Source organism: Galeopterus variegatus, unplaced genomic scaffold (genome assembly GCF_000696425.1).
Source record: "Galeopterus variegatus unplaced genomic scaffold, G_variegatus-3.0.2 Scaffold2859, whole genome shotgun sequence".
NCBI classification, from domain to species: Eukaryota; Metazoa; Chordata; class Mammalia; order Dermoptera; family Cynocephalidae; genus Galeopterus; species Galeopterus variegatus.
The window spans coordinates 250,972-257,366 of record NW_007728970.1 but is presented as its reverse complement, the minus strand read 5'-3'; the positions used below and the strand labels follow the sequence as shown (position 1 = coordinate 257,366).

The 6,395-nt window shown below is 32.9% G+C and overlaps 1 pseudogene; it reads right to left on the bottom strand.

Moving 5' to 3' along the window:
• Window positions 1-5,449: 5,449 nt before the first annotated feature.
• On the bottom strand, window positions 5,450-6,032 carry LOC103599131 (annotated as a pseudogene).
• Between the last annotated feature and the right edge of the window lie 363 nt (window positions 6,033-6,395).

The window sequence follows — 6,395 nt, the reverse complement described above, 5'->3', positions numbered from 1 at the left end:
ATTCAAACGTAAAATGACAGTAGTGGCTTTAAAAAGAATGATTGGGAGTCATCTCCAATCCCAGCTCTCAGGCCACCCCATAAACTCAAGTAGAACAACGAGGCATGTGACAGGAAAGGGGCCGGCAGGCCTCACATTGTTTAGGAAGAGAAGGTGCTTCAAGCCTACTGTGATTTTCAGAGTTACGTTCTTTGAGGCTGAAATATCAATAAAAATGGAGAGTACTGTAGACACCTCAAAAAATGAGCAATTGTCTACCTGCTACTCAAACTAGCATTAATTTTCCCCTTATTTCAATTCATAAGAAATAAGATTGTGTTCAGTTTTTAACTTCATTTTTCAGGTTTTCCAGAACTTTGAAAATCTCAAATGTAGTCTTAGTTTTCACAGCCTTAGCTGTGGCTTGGTACTGTTAACCTAAAGTGGCTTCTTTGGAACACTTTACACATAGCATGTCAGAACACCAGCTTGTGGCCCCTCGGAAAACTGACTTGTGTTGACTTAGGTCAAGTATTATTGAATATCCTTGCAGCAACGTTCTACAGTAGGTGCTTTGGGGTGACAGTTGGGAAAACGGAGCTTGTGGCCCCTCGGAAAACTGACTTGTGTTGACTTAGGTCAAGTATTATTGAATATCCTCGCAGCAACGTTCTACAGTAGGTGCTTTGGGGTGACAGTTGGGAAAACGGTTTTTGCCTGTTGTTTTCAGACTAACTGGAAAACAGTTAAATAAAAACAAAATAGAACCAAACACAATGTATCTCATCACAGACTAAAATATGATGTGCTGTATCACAGGCATCTATAAAAATGCTCTGCAAGAACTGACACATAGAAAAGCAATAACTAAATGCTGAGGTTCCCAAGCAATCTGCCTCAGTATTTTGAGGTTAACCTCATAGACTCAAGTCAATGTCAGTCAACATTCACCTTAGAGGTTTGAGACTGAAAAGTTAGCACATGACAAGAAACTGGAAAAAGAAGCCCAAACAAAATCCAAAGTAAACAGAATTAGGAAAGAAAAAATAAAAACCAGAGGAAAAACAAATTAATTGGAAACAGAAAAACTAAAATCAGTGAAACCCAAAGTTCATTTATGAAACAAAGATATTAAAATTGATAAATCACTAGGCAGACTGATCAATAAAGTATTAGGAATGAGAGACGTGACATGACAGATTCTACAGATATTATAAGGATAGTAGGAGAATATTGTGAAAACTTTTATACCAATAAATCTGACAATATATATGAAATTGGAAAGTTCCTTGAAAGACAAACTGCCATAGCTCATTCAAGAAGAAATAGTTAATCTGAATAGCCCTGTGTCTCTTAAAGAATTTGAATTTCTAGTTTAAAATCTTCACACACACACACACACACACACACACACACACACACACACACACACACACACACGTGAACTCTAGCCCCAGATTGTTTCACTGGTGGCAAAACTAAAAACTAATTCATTGAAAAGACTAATAAGATCTTTGGTAAAACTAATTACAAAAGGGATCACAAGAATGAAATGAAAAGAGGAGTATAACTACAGTTATAATGAAAGTTTTATGATTTAACAATATTTTGAAGAAAAATGTGCCATAAAATTGGAAAACCCAGATTAATTATATATTTCATAATATGTCAGAATTGTCAGAAGAAACAAAACTATATAATAAATAAATTATAAATACAGATAAATAGTAGTTAATTCTCCATTAAATATTCTCCCCAATCATTTCTGGATCTAGGTATTTTTAGATTTGTTCTACCAAACTTCAAGGAAAAGATAATCTCTGTATAAGTTGATCCAGAAAATAGAAAGAGAAGAATATGCTGCCTTCATTTTATGAGATTAGTATAACTTGATAATAAAATTGAACAGAGAAATGTTAATATGTTAATTAATAATAGGTTAATATGACCTAGAAACAGGTGCAAAATTTCTAAATAAAATTATTATTCTTTCTAAATTATATACTCTTTAAAATTAACATGTCATAATCAAATGAATTTTTTCCAGGAATACAAGGATGGTTGAATATCAGAAAAATCTATCAGCATGATTCACCACAGTAATCCACATGCAGAAAAAGCACTTGCTAATTTTCTATACATATTTACTATAAAAGCTCCTATGTAAATATGAATAGAAGGAACTATCTGAATTTAGTAGTGGCTATCCACCAAATCACCAAGCACACATAATGCTTATTTGTAAAATTCAGATTTTTACCATTTTTTCCCACAATGTGAAATAATCTATCAGCATGATTCACCACAGTAATCCACATGCAGAAAAAGCACTTGCTAATTTTCTACACATATTTACTATAAAAGCTCCTATGTAAATATGAATAGAAGGAACTACCTGAATTTAGTAGTGGCTATCCACCAAATCACCAAGCACACATAATGCTTATTTGTAAAATTCAGATTTTTACCATTTTTTCCCACAATGTGAAATTTTTTATTGAAGTCAAAGAACAAAAGCTACACATTTCCATCAATGGAAAATAAGAAAACTCTATATTTCATTGGCATTTTAGTTTGTAGTAATCTCTTCTATGGCTCTCCAGGATGTTCCAATACAAATAAATTTGCTCTTTAAGTAGAAAGGACAAAGCATCAATTATAAACAAAATGGAAGGTTTCCACATTGAGGTCACAATCATATAGTCAAGTGCCAACAAAGTTAAATAGGTCTAAGTCACATTTAGCAAAAGAGTAATTTCTTATTTCATTAACCAATGAATATGTACATGCTCATACATGCTATCATACATGGAAGAAAACATCATATGTGAATAGTGAATACTTAGCAAAGAAGTCTCTTTATAATTGAACTTTGAATGCCTTCATGAGTTATAATGAAAATTTTTCTAAACAGATCTGCTCTTCAATAGAACTTCATAAAATATTGGAATTCTTTCATGGATCAATCTTGCAGTAAGTAAGAAAAAACACCTAATCTACTTGATCTAGATTAGTAGTGTACTTGATAAAGTATACCTTGGTCACTTTTGCACATTTCAGACTGTTATATCATAAAATTGCAGACACATGCTCATTTGTTTATTTTAGTGGGGTAAAATATAGATACTCCTGGGGAGATGGTAAGTATCACAGTTGGTCACTAAACACTTTCCCTCAAGGATCCTAGCCTTCCAGAATCTGTTCTTCTGCACAGCCTTATGACTTTGGTGTCCCCCCATCTCTATGTCATGCTTCACCTTTCATTGGGATGGGTTATTTGCATGGCTAAGCAGAACATTATATCTTATTTATTTCCAATTCATTTCTTCCAGTTATTAAGCAGTTGGTGTTTTAAGATAAAAGAATGAACACATTTAACCAGGACTTCTAGGAGTTGTAACTTGAGTGGGTTTAATTATGTTTTCTCTGTTGTTATTTTGTTGGTTTGTTTAAAAACACAGGCCAAAATTCTTGTACACCAATCAACAATCATGCAAAAATATAAATGATATTAATACTCTGCAAATTAACTTCCTTTTAAAATACAGAATAACAGCAAAAGAAATAATTAACAGAGCAAAGAACATACAGAGTGGGAGAAAATATTTGCAAACCATGCATCTGACAAAGATTAATATCCAGAATATACAAGGAACTCAAACAACTTAACAGTAAAAAACAAATAACTTGATTAAAAAATGGGCAAAGGAGCTGAATAGGCATTTGTCAAAGAAAGATATACAAATGGCCAACAGGTACATGAAAAAATTCTCAGCATCAGGGAAGTGCAAATCAAAACACATTGAGATATCATCTCACCCCAGTTAGACTGGCTATGATCAAAAAGCCAGAGAAAAACAAATGCTGGCGAGGATGCAGAGAAAGGGGAACCCTCCTACTCTGCTGGTGGGACTGTAAATTAATACTGTCATGGAAAACAGTATGGAGGTTCCTCAAAAAACTACAGATAGAACTTCCATATGATCCAGCAATCCCAGTCCTGGGTATATACCCAAAGGAATGGAAGTCATCATGTCAGAGGGATACCCGCAGCCCCATGTTTATCAAAGCTCTATTTACAATAGCCAAGAGTTGAAACTGACTTAAATGTCCACCGTTGGATGACTGGATCAGGAAAATGTATATATACACAATGGAATACTACTCAGCCATAAAAAAGAATGAAATCCTGCCATTCACAGCAACATGGATAACCTTAGAGAAAATTCTGTTATGTGAAATAAGCCAGGCATAGAAAGAGAAATACCACATATCCTCACTCATAAGTGGAAGCTAAAAAAAAAAATTAAAAAAGAAAGAAAGAAAGAAAGATACAACAATCACAATAATGCATTGAACTTTTAAAAAGAGAGAACAGAACTGAGGTTACCAGAGGTGAGAAAGTGGGAGGGGGAAGGCAGGTTGGGGAGGAATTGATAAAGGACCATGAAAAATGATAACATTATATTGTATTGAATATTCTAATTTTCGTGATTTGAGCATCACATATTGCACATAGGTATTGATGTGCAACTCTGTATCCCACAGACATGTATAATCAATTATGATTCAATAATAAATAAAATAAAATACAGCATAAAAAGAGTTGAGTAGAAATAGGAGAAACATTAAAAATGTGTTTCAGAATTTCATTTGAAAATATGAAAAGTTAAATTTTTCTGAAAGTCTTTATGACAATGATATTTAGCAAAGAGAAAAATTTTAAAAATAAACTTTAATTTCTTTGATTTAATGTTGCAGAATTTTTCTATTATATGGGAAAATTATCAATGAAACATTTTTAAAAGTTTAAGGAATTCTACAATAGTCATTAAATTACTGGGTAAAAATTTTAATAATTTAAATGTAAAAGCTGATGAACAGATGAAAAGTCAACTGCATTTCTGCTTGGATAACAAAAACAAACATAAAACACAAAAAATAGCATTGTCTACTATATGACACTAAATGAGGTGTTTTTGGCTATGTGAACATATTAAGTAAACATGCTTTCATTACTTTTATTTTTATGGATCATCTTTCACTGCAGAGATTTAAAACTATTTTGAATTAAAAAAACAAAATTTATTCTATACTTTGTTTGGTATAAAGTACTTTTACTCTGTAGTACTTTAGTGCTAGATTTTTAATCTAACTTTTGACAAAGATATTTAATATACAAGAAGCTAATACTAGCTCTGTCAAAGACATCTACAAAAATATGTCCTTCACACTTTTACACATAATATACAGAACTATAAAATCTGTCAAAGTGGAAACTACCTAGAATTTCTTGAAGTATTGGAAAGTACTGGAAAGTAAAAGAAAGCATTATATACAAATAGTGTTTAGTCTCCTGACCTATATAGTGTTTCTAGCATAATTGGAGTGCAACTTATGTGTATTTATATACACACACAAAGAATATTTCAGAATCAAGTGAAGCAAACAGAAGCACTAGTTCTTTAGATTATACTTGATCATGTAGACAAACAAGTCTCTGTGATAGTTCATCCTGTTTCATCAAAGCAACACTTGTGCCAGCAGAACTTGTCTAAGCCTGTGGTAGTTCTATACTGAGATCAAGGCCAGCTTAATCTGCTACTTCTTGAAGCAGCCTATTCACTTGGTTTTGTGATGTTGTGAGGGCAGTAGTGCTACTCATTGTGTCTTCTATTGTTGTATTTGAACATCCACCATTTCAAATTGGTGTTCAAATTTGTCCATCAAGGCAGAAGACTTTTCAAATTTCAGACTCCATAGACTTAATTACACCTGCCATGGCTTTGTTACTTTGCCCATTGTTACTGCAGTTTGAGGTCTGGCTGCCACAGTATCAGTCCTATTACCCATTTTCAAAAAATTGATTGCTTGGTTTTTCTGGTGGATTGCATTTTCAGCACATATTCTTGCAACTTCTGTATTGCCTTCTGAATGGCCTTTTTAATCTTGGCCTTTTCAGCCATTTCCTCTTTATCACATTTCTTGGTATTCCTATTAAGTTCTTTTGCAGCAAACTTCAAGTTAGATAAGTGTTTCTCTGTATTCAACATGGTCCGATGACTTTTCTCAGGATGCTAGATTTTTACCTTTAAGTTCAGTAAACCACAAGTATGTCTACTACCATTACTACAGTTCAACATGGAACTAGATGTCTCTCATTATTAAATAAAAAGAAAAAAAAGCTATAAGATTTAGAGAGGAGTAGGAAACATTATTAGTTACAAGTGATATCTTGATTAACATATAATAACCAAAAGAATCACAGAACAGACAATGGAACTAATAAGATTATAATTTCAGAAGGGTTTCTGGATACAATATTAACATACAGCATGAGTGTGTTTCCCTAAACCAGCAGTAACTAAAGAAAAGCTGTTATGGAAAATAAGATGCCATTTACAATAACAATCGCA